This window comes from Anabrus simplex, chromosome 7 (genome assembly GCF_040414725.1).
Source record: "Anabrus simplex isolate iqAnaSimp1 chromosome 7, ASM4041472v1, whole genome shotgun sequence".
In the NCBI taxonomy this organism is placed as follows: Eukaryota; Metazoa; Arthropoda; class Insecta; order Orthoptera; family Tettigoniidae; genus Anabrus; species Anabrus simplex.
Genome location: NC_090271.1, coordinates 194502193 through 194514422, shown reverse-complemented (window position 1 = coordinate 194514422; position 12230 = coordinate 194502193).

Sequence of the window (12230 nt, the reverse complement as noted above, 5' to 3'; positions counted from 1 at the left end):
ACCACACCGAACTTTATGGAAATAAACGAGCCGATTTTCTAGCAAAATTCGATTCAGGAAGACATATTATAATAACTTATTATATCCTCCCATTATTGCTGTGTAAGTGAAAACTTCTCTTCCAGTCAGTGAAGAAAATAGGGTTCCATTGGAAAGACAGGCGTCTGATATTTTACTAAAGTTGTACGAATCACAAGCCACGGAAACAGAGATCAGTGGAAAGAAGGAAACAGCAAAAATCAGAAGAGAAATGAGACAAGTACATCCCGCGTCACGCTATTTATTCAACATCCCCGTAAAAGAAGCTATTTATGAAAGGTAACACAAAAGGAATAAAAGTGAACGGAAAACTGATACACTGCATCAGGTTCTCACGAGATATCGCCGTGATCGCAGATTCAAAGAAAAACATAATTCGAATGCTGAGGATATCGAAGATGGCTATCGAGAAACGTAATACAATACAAACAAGCCTAAGCCCACTGGAGTAAGCAAAAGTATACCAAAGAACGGCTTCCGAACAACAATACGAAATGCACAACTGAAAGAAGTGAACTAACTACAGTAAACTACCTTGAAAGTATTATCACCAGTGATAATAAATGCATGAAGGAGGTCAAAAGACGAATAGTGTTGGCAAAGAAAGCATTCTACTTCAAAAAGTCCCTACTAAAGAACAAAACTGTGCGTATTAAAGAGAGGAAGAAGTTTTAAAATCCTATGTTTGGACTGTAGTTGCATGTGGAAGTGAGACGTGGAAAAGAAAAAAACAGAAGCTGGAAGCAACAGAATGAGGGTCTGGAGGTGCATGACTAGAATACTTTGGATTGGTAGGAAAAGGAATGTGGAAGTGCTAAAAGAGGTACATGACAGAAGATATCTGATCAGTGAAATTCGAAGGAGAAAGGTCAAATTAATAGGGCACAAAATAAGGCATAATCATTTCATATTTTTTGTACTTGAGGGAGAGTTCTGGGCAAAAAGGGAAGACGAAACAACTTTGAGAATCAATGAATTGCAGTTTGCATGAAACGCTGAAAGTCTTAACTGGTAAAATGAAATTAACGTTGCAATTATAAGGCTTATCCTTCAGAAGTCCGTGAAGCAGATGAACAGATTGCGCATACCCTTTCCAAACGCCTCAGCCATAAAACTATTCTTTCCAGAGGTCTATTACCGATAGCACACTAACAAGCTCCCTTCATTCATCTTTACACAATTCTTTTCCATCCATGGGAAATTCCTTCGATGCCGATACAAATGGGTAAAATCGCATCACCTACACGCCTACGTGAAGAAGAAACTCAAACAGCAGTTCATATTTTCAACTGAGCCAACAGCTAGTCGGAAATAGGCCTACGTAAATCCGCAGCCAATTCTTCATCTGCGCAAAGTGATATCTGATCTCGGGACAATGAGGTTTTAGTACGAATTATACCAGACCCAGAGTCAATGAGATATATCGGGTTCGTTTGTCAAATTTAATTATGTACACTAATGTTCAAATAAAAGGGCACCATGAACGAATCGTGCGAGTACAACGAAGTACAGCAGTAAACAGTATCGTCATAGACAGACATGTGTCCCATTTACGTTTAACGCTCATTGCTTGCGCGGAAGTGCCACGAGGGGACATACATGTCTCTCTCTCATTCATAGATGCAAGACACCGAATAAAGCTTTGGTAACAGTGTGAGCAATGTGAGAGAAATAGCTAAGTTCAGTGAACACGCAGCTTACCTAACCCCACCTCCCACCGCCACATTCGTCAAGCCTCTGACCAGCAAGATGGGTTTGAGAGAGGGCGCATCATCGGTCTAAGCGCGGAAGGTCTGGCGTTTCGATGCATTACTTGCCACATGAACAATTCTGACTGCACTGCTAGACGCAGTATGAACTTGCAGGTACATATATGCGTCGAGAAGTCTCGGGTCGATCCCGGTGACCCCCCAGCTAGGAGGATCGTTTCATCGTGAGACATACACAGAGTTTCCATGGCAGCAGGCGATGCACCCGTGTTGACCAGTACCATATCCAGGCAGCTAGCAGAGCAGCATCTGTCGCCGTGGCGTCCCTTACGACATGTACCATTACAACCTGAGCATCACCGAGCCGAGCATGTTTGAACTACTGCGAGGGACGGGTAGCATGGCAGTTTGCGGGTTGGCAACAAGTTGTGTTCAGCGACGAATCACAGTCCTGTCTGGATACAGACGACCGCCGAATTCGACCACCTGGCCAGCGCAGTGATCCTCGCTTCATTGAAGAGTGGCACACCGCCCCAATGAGGGACGAGAGGTGTCATGGTTTGGGGTACTATACCCGCTCCCCACTGGTGATGGTTGATGCCTGCATTGATACACCCAGGGATTTGTGCGATATTATATGCTTTCATTCCTGGTGAAGATTGACAGCCCCATTACCTTGCAGGGTAATGTCCCGCCTCACACAGCATGGGAGTCTCTGGCCTGCTACCGTGACGTCAACATGCTTCCTTGGCCAACAAGGTCTCCAGGCCTCTCGTCCGTTGGGAGCGTTTGGGATCAGAGTGGACGGCAAATTCGACGAGCTGAAACTACGGCAGTTTAGAAAGTCAGTTGCACCAGATGTGGCAGAATCTTCCTCAGGAGAACATTCATGCCCGACCGTATCGCTATCCACCCCCGTGCTACGGGTGGTCGAACACCGTACTAAGTACATCCTGAAAGTGTCTGTTACTCTGGAATAATGATATAATGGTGCAATATTCTGACGTTTTCTTTATACTACCATGACTTTTGCCTGTACCTACTCCTCCTACTTCGTGGTGCGTAACTTTCTTTCAAAATGATTGTATTTCATACACATCCTCGATACTAATTATCCTGTGATAAAGCTGAAAAGTAAAAAGCCGGTTGTAATTGTAGTTTAAATTATAAAAGGAGACAGTTGGTTTTGCTGATCGCTGTTTCAAGAGGAAGTGCAACCAAGTAACTATTCTCTCTCGATACCAATCAGAGAAAATTTGAAGAGATCTGACACTTCGAAAAATGAAGGTATCTACAATAAAAGAGAAGTGTCATGAAAGGCATAAAATGAAAGATTCCCTAAGCCTTGCAACAGAACATCGGTGTAGAAAGACAATAATGACTGAACAAAGGGGATCGGATAGGAAGTGTACCGGGAGATACACCTCTACGCCGCACATTTAAATCTTGCGCCTGAAAGAACTCCTCTACTGGAGGAACCGTGAACTTGAAACTAGACATACTTAAACCTTTACTCACAAGACGTCACCACTAAAATCTGATATAATTTTGTTATTGTGAAGTTTCCTGTACTGTGTGAATTTCTACTTGTTTTGTTTGCCCTTCATCAAGAAGTTTGGACCTTCTTCCATAGATGTCACTGCTGAAAAACTATGATCATGCACCCTGGTGCGAAGTGAATGAACTTTTGATTTAAAGAAGTTTTGTATCCATAAGTTTTTTTTTTTTTTTTTTTTTTTTTTACTAATTGATGCTCATTTATTTTTGGGTTGGCAATATTTGCCTTTTCTTTCCGTCAGTTTTGAATCTAGCCAATCCCAAATTTCTGTAATTAATTTTCAACCTATTACAGCCTTCTTCTTCGATTTTGAGTGTAACCTTTAAATCAACCAATAAATTGAAAGGGTGTGGCTGGTTTATTCGTGAATGGTCTCGAACCTTCCCCGAGGGTTTTATAAACTGCGGAGTTTCACGTCTCTTGGCCAATTGATCGTCAGCTTCCTAAGTGTGTGTGTCAAGCAGGAGGCGGGAGGCTCCTCTTTCATCAGGCAGCAGTATACCGACAAGGTAATGGCCACATAACATCTTTATTTCTTGCTAGATCCGCAGTTTAACCTGAGGGAAAGGTCCGAACCATTAACTATGTAACCTAGTTTTCCTAAAAATGTAACTTCTGCCGGCTTATGCAAAACTTCATAAAATCTTTAAATGTAAATCGGTGATAGAGAGTGATGTACCTTCTCGAGCTCCCCTTCATATTGGTTTGAGGTGACTACGTTTTGGTAATTGGTTTTCTTCCTTTCCGTAATGTTCTAATTTATTCTTATACGAGTCACCTACATAGTTTGGCAATAGCCCCTGTTTCATCGGCCTAGTGCCCCTTAGGTTTTAAGAGTTCGTATCTAGGAGTGCAAGTACACGCCTCCATTCAATTTGTGTTTCGGGCCATTTTCTTCACCTCTTCTGTTTCACTAAGGCCCTGTAGGTTGGGTACTAGATACCTCTGTGTAATAAGATTTATATTTGTAAATAGTGCCTTGTAAGGCCAGAGATTGTTAGAGTTTCTTGCTATGTTGCCTTGAGTAGGCTTGGAAAACTGAGAGCACTTTAGCTCTTTTTCAAGTGTTGTAAAAGCGCCACTGGGAGGCCTGATATTGTAGTTTAAGGAGCAAGTGCTCCATGTATCAGGGGATTTCTGCCATTGTGTAAATTCATGAGCTTTGTAAATTTGAGCTAGGAGCTCGAGAATTGTAAAACGTAGGGGCTTGTCGCCCAAGAGTGTTAAAGTTATGAAATCTTGGATTTTTCTAAGTCTTGTTTCTAAATTTGGACCTGAAATCTCATTGTTATCTCACTAAGTGAAAAGTTGTTAGTTTGTTGTTTTTCAAAAATATAACCTTCAGTTAAGTTTTAAATTCTATTCTTGACAATGTAGTTAGACCCATTCATCCCGGCACCTTCTTTCACCCCTGCGATCCACAAAAATTCCCGTAACAGGAAGAATATGAACACGAGAAGACAGGCAAAAGTAAGTGGAAACAATGTCAGGCCAAACTAGTAGCCCTGTGGTCACCAACCTACGTTCTTAACTTGAGATCCCTTAGGGATTACGCCTTCTAATCACCTCTTGCGAGAGCAAGGGCTACCATAGATATATTCTGCCACCTCTAGCCACAGAGTGACGTGAAGAGGAACTTAAGCTTTTTGATACAAAATTACGATTGGCGAAGAGGAAGAAAGGGAGTTTGTTAGGTCTTTTGCCGACGATGGGACAGTGAAGGCCTAGGAATGGGAAGAAAGCGGCCGTGGCCTTAATTAAGGTACAGCCCCAGCATTTGCCTGGTGTGAAATGGGAAACCACGGAAAACCATCTTCAGGGCTGCCGACAGTGGGGTTCGAACCCACTATCTCCCGGATGCGAGCTAACAGCTCCGCGCTCCTAACCGCACGGCCAACTCGCCCGGTTTCCCTTCCTCTTGTCGATACCTACCCTCATTATTGGAAAGGTCGGATCTCCTCCATATTTCTTCTGATTAGTGTCAAAAGACGATCGTTGTCTAGTTGTACTTCATCTTAAAACAATACTAACCATAACCGTCATCACTACCAGCAGCTACAGGTAATACTGATACATTACATTTCGTTCCCATCTGTTTTTACCGAATTCATAATTCCGCATATTCAGTTTCCCGAAAAAATACTAAAAGACGATTTCTCGAATTTATGTTCCCGAATGCAAGTTCCCGAAGCCACATATCCAAATTTCATTTCAGTGCTGGTAGTGGTGATTATTGTTTTAAGAGGAAGTACAACTAGCCAACCATCCTCTATTATAACACTAATCAGAGAGAAAAAATGGAAGGGATCCGATACTTCAAAAATGAAGGTATCGGCCAAAGGAATGCAAGAGCCATGAAGGGCATGAAAATGAAAGACTCCCTAGGCCTCGAGTGCTCTAATACCGTGGGCGTCGGGAAAGAACAAGAGTTGACCAAGAGAGGTCGGATACGATAGAAGAAAGTGAGGAGACTAGCACAAGTGGAACTAATGCCAGGACTCAGCTGGGGAGCCCGGGGTTGCGAAGCCACACTTCCAAGTTAAGAGCCCCTGGGGCCTCTTTTAGTCGCCTCTTACGACAGGCAGGGGATACCGTGGGTGCTATTCTACCGCCCCCACCACCAAGTTCATAATATATTCCCAAACATGTCCGTAAGCCCCGATAATATGACATTCGTTGACAATGGCTGGCTGTTTCTAGGAAACACATCAGCTCGAGGTGGAAGAAACTCCTGTTCGGTGATTATATTCATTTAAATGGTAGTAATAGTACAGGAGATAAAAATCACTGAGATGTAGTAAAATACGTTCCAGACCATGTTCTGCATGGGCAATGACGTCTGGAACGCCTCATAATATGACAGTGTTGAAAGAACTAGCTGAATCTCGTCATTCGCCCTAGTAGTGCTCGGAATACGTTATCTTACAGAACTAGCGAAGGTACAAGCAGAAATGCAGTCAAGTCAGATTATGTGGAACGAGTTACCACGAATGCTTTCAGATGTGATTGTGCACATATCAGAACGGCAGAACCTAGCAAAGAGATTGAGGAAAGAAAGACGTCGCGACTAGTCTGCAAAAACACAAAGAATGTACAAGAATTACAAGCAATACCTGAACAGTACGCTGGGATTCCAACGTCTTCTACGGCTGGATGCCCTTCCTGACGTCAACTCTACATGCAGAGATGCATTTACTATTACGTGTTTCTGTGTTATTTAGTAATGTGATGAGTTGTGTGAATATGAAGAGGAATGTAATGAGACAATTACAAACACCCAGTCCCCAATCCGTAGGGAATTAAGCATACCCAGTTAAAATCTCCAGCTTGGCCAGGAATCGAACCCGGGATAATCTGACCTGAAGGCAAAGTACGCTGACCATTCAGCCAAGGAGCTGAACACACAAGGACCCTAATTACAGTACCAAATGTCATGACCTGTTCAGTAGATAGGTGACCAAAATCCTTTTTGATATTTGTATTAATTCGCGTAGAAAATAATAATAATGGACACATGGCGCGAATGAATTCAACACGGTTAACCAACCGCATTTTCACTTTCCTCCAAGAGAAAAAGGCAAAGGGGGCATGGTTCAGTGAGGTACAGAAAGATCTGCAGGAGACTGGGATCTCATTTGAAGATATCCAGGAGCGTGTCCCACTTAAGGAAAACTCCAAGAACATCAGAGTTTCCTACCAAAGCCGAAGATGAAAACTGGAAAGGGATGGACGGAAGAGCGAAAGGAGCAACACCGTATACGAATGAAGGAATACTGGACCAACATTAAAGCTCAAGGGAAACAGTTGAAATGACGTGGTCCTTAGTTGGCCGAAACGAAATAATAATAATAATAATAATAATAATAATAATAATAATAATAATAATAATAATAATAATAATAATACGTTACAGAGATTGAAATGTCGGAAAAGGTTAGGTTTTTAGTTTTCCCTTCTCTTGTCCGATTATTTTTCTTCAACGTAATCACTTCACCAAACATTAATAACAAAATTGAGTGCTGGACTACTTACTGAAATACACTTTCTTATCTGTAATGTGTTTGCTTTATGGCCGTATCTCGTAGAGTCCATTTATCGATTTCTTGCGCAACAATTACATTTTATCACTTGCTATCATCGCTATACCTACTTTTTAAAGTGACAGTTGTAATCAGTGATTTTTCTTTCCTAGAACAGCGTTAAAATATATGGTAAACACGTGACAGAATTCAATAAATTCACTAAACTACTAACATGGTGCAGCTAGGTGCCCAGATGCATGTTTGTGAAATTTCAGGTATCATTGCTAGGTAACCAAAATCTTTGTTGTTAAACAACTACAAAATGTAGTTCAAACATTCCTTTAATAATAATTGTACCGGGAGATAAACCTCTACGCCGCACATTCAAATCTTGCGCCTAAAAGAACTCCTCTTCTGGAGAAATCTTGAACTGGAAACTACATCTACTTAAACCGTTACTCAGAAGATGTCACTACAGAAATCTAACGAAATTTTGTTATTTTGAAGTTTCATGTACTGTATGAAATTCTACGTGTTTTGTTTACCATTTATCAAGAAGTTGGGACATTCCTCAACAGAGGTCATTGCTAAAACACTATGATCATGCACCCTGGTGCGAAGTGGAAGAACTTTGATTTGAAGAAGTTTTGAATTCTTAAGTTCTTTTTTTTACTAAATTATGTTCATTCATTTTTGGGTTGGCAATACTGATCTTTCCTTTCCGCCTGTTTTGAATTTAGCCAATCATGAATTTCTGTAATTAATTTTCCGCCTATCAGAGGCTTCTTCCTCGATTCTGAGTGTCACTTTGATGTTAACTGTTGTAAACAGGATAAGGTTTACCAGAACACAACTTGTTTATTTGCTTCACATAGAAATTTACAAGAATAAACATAAAATTGTCTTGAAGCAAAGTGAATAATTAAGCTTGGAAGAGTTTCTGTCACTGTACACTATATACACTTGGAATGTATTTACACTAGCTTCTATCTTGAAAAGATAGTTCGTAGGAATGTTCAGTTCGTGATAGTCGAAAACTATCAGTTTCACTTGCATAGATTAGTGAAGAGAGTTCCTTCTAACTTGCAGTGTTTGAATTTATGAGCTTGCACTGAAGGAAAGCTAAGTACACAATTAGAGAGTCTAATGTGTGAGTGTCGGAGCCTGAGGGAGATAGGGGATGTGTAGAGTACAGCATCGGGGCTCGACTTGGATGAAGGAACGGGAACTTGGAACAGTGACCTGAGGTGAAACCTCATACTACCAGAATTCCGTCCACCTGGTCGAGACACATTTTTAAGAGGAGTAGCCTCCGTGTTCGACGTACAGTGTATTCTGGAGCAGGACACCGGGAAGAATCCTGGAGAGTGGTAGACAGGGAGCTCCTTTTATACAGCACTCGACGTTACAGGCACGCGCACTGAAGGCTGCGTGTCGAGTCTCGAAATCTCCACGCTTGCGTGCGTGCGGCTGGCTGGCGCTGAGCGGAGAGAGTGGAGGACATACAACACCCTCCCCTCCTAAGTACGCTACTCCTCTTAAAAATGTGTCTCGACCAGGTGGACGGAATTCTGGTAGTATGAGGTTTCACCTCAGGTCACTGTTCCAAGTTCCCGTTCCTTCATCCAAGTCGAGCCCCGATGCTGTACTCTACACATCCCCTATCTCCCTCAGGATCCGACACTCACACATTAGACTCTCTAATTGTGTACTTAGCTTTCCTTCAGTGCAAGCTCATAAATTCAAACACTGCAAGTTAGAAGGAACTCTCTTCACTAATCTATGCAAGTGAAACTGATAGTTTTCGACTATCACGAACTGAACATTCCTACGAACTATCTTTTCAAGATAGAAGCTAGTGTAAATACATTCCAAGTGTATATAGTGTACAGTGACAGAAACTCTTCCAAGCTTAATTATTCACTTTGCTTCAAGACAATTTTATGTTTATTCTTGTAAATTTCTATGTGAAGCAAATAAACAAGTTGTGTTCTGGTAAACCTTATCCTGTTTGCAACACAACTCATTGGCGACGAGGTAAAAAAAACTACGTGCTATCTGCCACCAACTCATTCGCAACGAGGTACAAAACTGTGCGCAATCTGTCACTAACACATTGGCGACGAAGTACAACAGTGGTCAGTGTGTCGCCCACTCATTCGCAACGTGGTACAAAACTGCTTACATTCTGTCGTCAACTCATTCGCGACAAAGAAACAAACTCTTACAGTGCATCGTCAACTCATTGGCAAAGTGGCACTATACTCCGTAACTATCACCATTCCACCTTGGAACCTGTACGGACTCTACCAGCAGTTAGCCTTTTCTACAATGCAACTATTAGCCTCCTTCGAACTACGGACAGTCAGCATACATTCCAAGTCTCTCTCTCTCTCTCTCGCTCACAGCAGCTCACGATTAAATGGCCAAGAGACGTGAAAATCCGCTGTTTATAAACCCTCGGGGAAAGTTGGAGACCTTTCATGAATACACCAGCCACACCCTCTCACTTTATTGGTTAATGTTGTATGTCCTCCGCTCTCTCCGCTCAGCGCAAGCCAGCCGCACGCACGCAAGCGTTGAGATTTCGAGACTCGACGCGCAGCCTTCAGTGCGCGTGCCTGTAACGTCGAGTGCTGTATAAAAGGAGCTCCCTGCCTACCACTCTCCAGGATTCTTCCCGGTGTCCTGCTCCAGAATACACTCCAGTATTGATTCCCATGTCAAGGGGAATAAATAGATCGGGAGGTGCTGTGCTGTGAATAAACTGAGTATTTCATTTTAGTGAAGAGCGGTGAGGTGTGCAGGAGACTGGTGTTACGAACTGCCGTCCACGACCCCAAGAAGACGACCAACGGGCTACCCAGGCAGAAGAAGACATCATGAACGTGGTACACTGGAAGACGGGACCTAAGGGATCGATCTGGAACAACGCTGCCGCCATGACTGCTTAAGCATCCGCAGTCAACCCGGACGGTGAGGAAGAGGTCTCCAAGATGATAGATAAGTGAACAATAATTAATATATGTGTAGGGCTGGGGGGTTGTTATGCAGAAATACGGTGATTAATTTGTAAATATAGTAGGGAATAGGATTACGGCCCATTAGGCCGTTTATTAAGGTATTTTCTTTATACATTTTAGGGTAAGGCATATACATTTTTATTTTATTTTTTATAGAAAGCAAGGATTAAGGTAGTTTAAATGATAGTGTTGCTGTACACATAGTCGTAGGGAAGCTTAAGTACGAGCTTAAATCAATGTTTCTTAGTGCCCGGCATCAGACGATATCGGCTTGTAATTATGAGTTATATATGATGGAGTACCCTTATGTTGGGAAGGGAATCTGTCTGCATAATGTAGAGCACGCATGCTGCCTGGATTTAACTGTTTACTTCGTGTTTGTATTTGAGTTTGATTGGACTGTGAGTGTAATGAAACTACACCGTAGGCTGTGTCACGTATATTTGCGACCCCTCATACTCTGCTAAGCAAGGGATTGAACCCTAGACTTGAGGGTTAATAGGAACACGTCGCATAGGGTTGACGACGAGGTAGACGTGATTTAACGGGATGTTATACTTCATATGTTATAATCGAGACCCAGGGCGGTCTGTCACGGGCATTGGACAGTTACAGAAATGTATGTGATTCGTCGCTCATTATTGTGGCGATTTTCGTCATGTGTTGAGACTAGGTCGAGGCAAAAGCAGAGTTCCGCATGCTTGGAAACTAGGTTATGTTTTTATTTTTGTTTTGTTGCGAGGGTGCGTTTCACGCCCCAAGACTTGGAGGTCGTTCCCCTGCCCGCACAGCAGGGAGCCTCGCGGCCATTTTTAAATAGACAAGAGGGGGGGGAGGAATTCCTTCTCGCAGGCGAGACAAGCATGCGACGGTGGCTTCATTCATTCATCCTTTCTTTCTCTCCTACTTTCTTTATTTTGTTTGTAAATGGCGATGCGTTAGGTAGAAACTGGGCACTAAGAAACTAGCTTAATCAGTACATTTTGTAAATATAACGTTTGTTTTAACGGACCTTGGTTCATATCCATAAAATATATAATTCATGCGAGATTAGAAAGGATATGCCTGTAGTTGTAGGTTTAAACTTACTATTTTTGTTGTGTGAATTTCCCCAAATATGTGTGGGGACCTTGTTGTGGCTTTATTTCTGCAGGACAATTTCTCACCCTGGCATCATATACTTTACTTCTAGGTACAGCGATGCTGTTCCATGTTGAGGACACATCTGTTTATTTGGTTCACTTATCGATTCTCCGCACGACATTAACCAGCTAGTGTATATTTTTTTGATGTTTATCTTTGGATTCATGATGTGAGCCTTTGGGCATCCATTTCAGCACTATTAGTGCAATCAATTGTAATATAAAAGAAAAGAAATGTTGGTTTAAGAATACACAACTTTAGCTCAAAATGTCAGTAAATCCGTTTGTGTTCCTCATTTCGTAAGTATACGTATAGAACAGTTTTTTTTTATCTCCCTACTCTCGTTCACAAGAACCCTGTAAACGACCTTTCCTGCCGACTGCAGTTGGGCTGGCGCATTCATCAAATAACAGGTAAGAAGGTAAGATCGACCTTGCAGTGTTGTTTATGCCCTATAGGGTACAGTACTCTCTCGAGCTCCCCTTCATATTGGTGTGAGGTGACTACGTTTTGTAACTGGTTTTCTTCCTTTCCGTAAAGTCTTAAATTTTCTTTCGTATACGAGTCACCTCCATAGTTTGGGAATAGCCCCTGTTTCATCGGCCTAGTGCCCCTTAGGTTTTTAGAATGCATATTTAGGAGTGCAAGTACACGCCTCCATTCAATTTATGTTTCGAGCCATTTACTTAACCTGTCCTTTTCCGCTACGGCCTAATAGGTTGGGTACTAGATACCC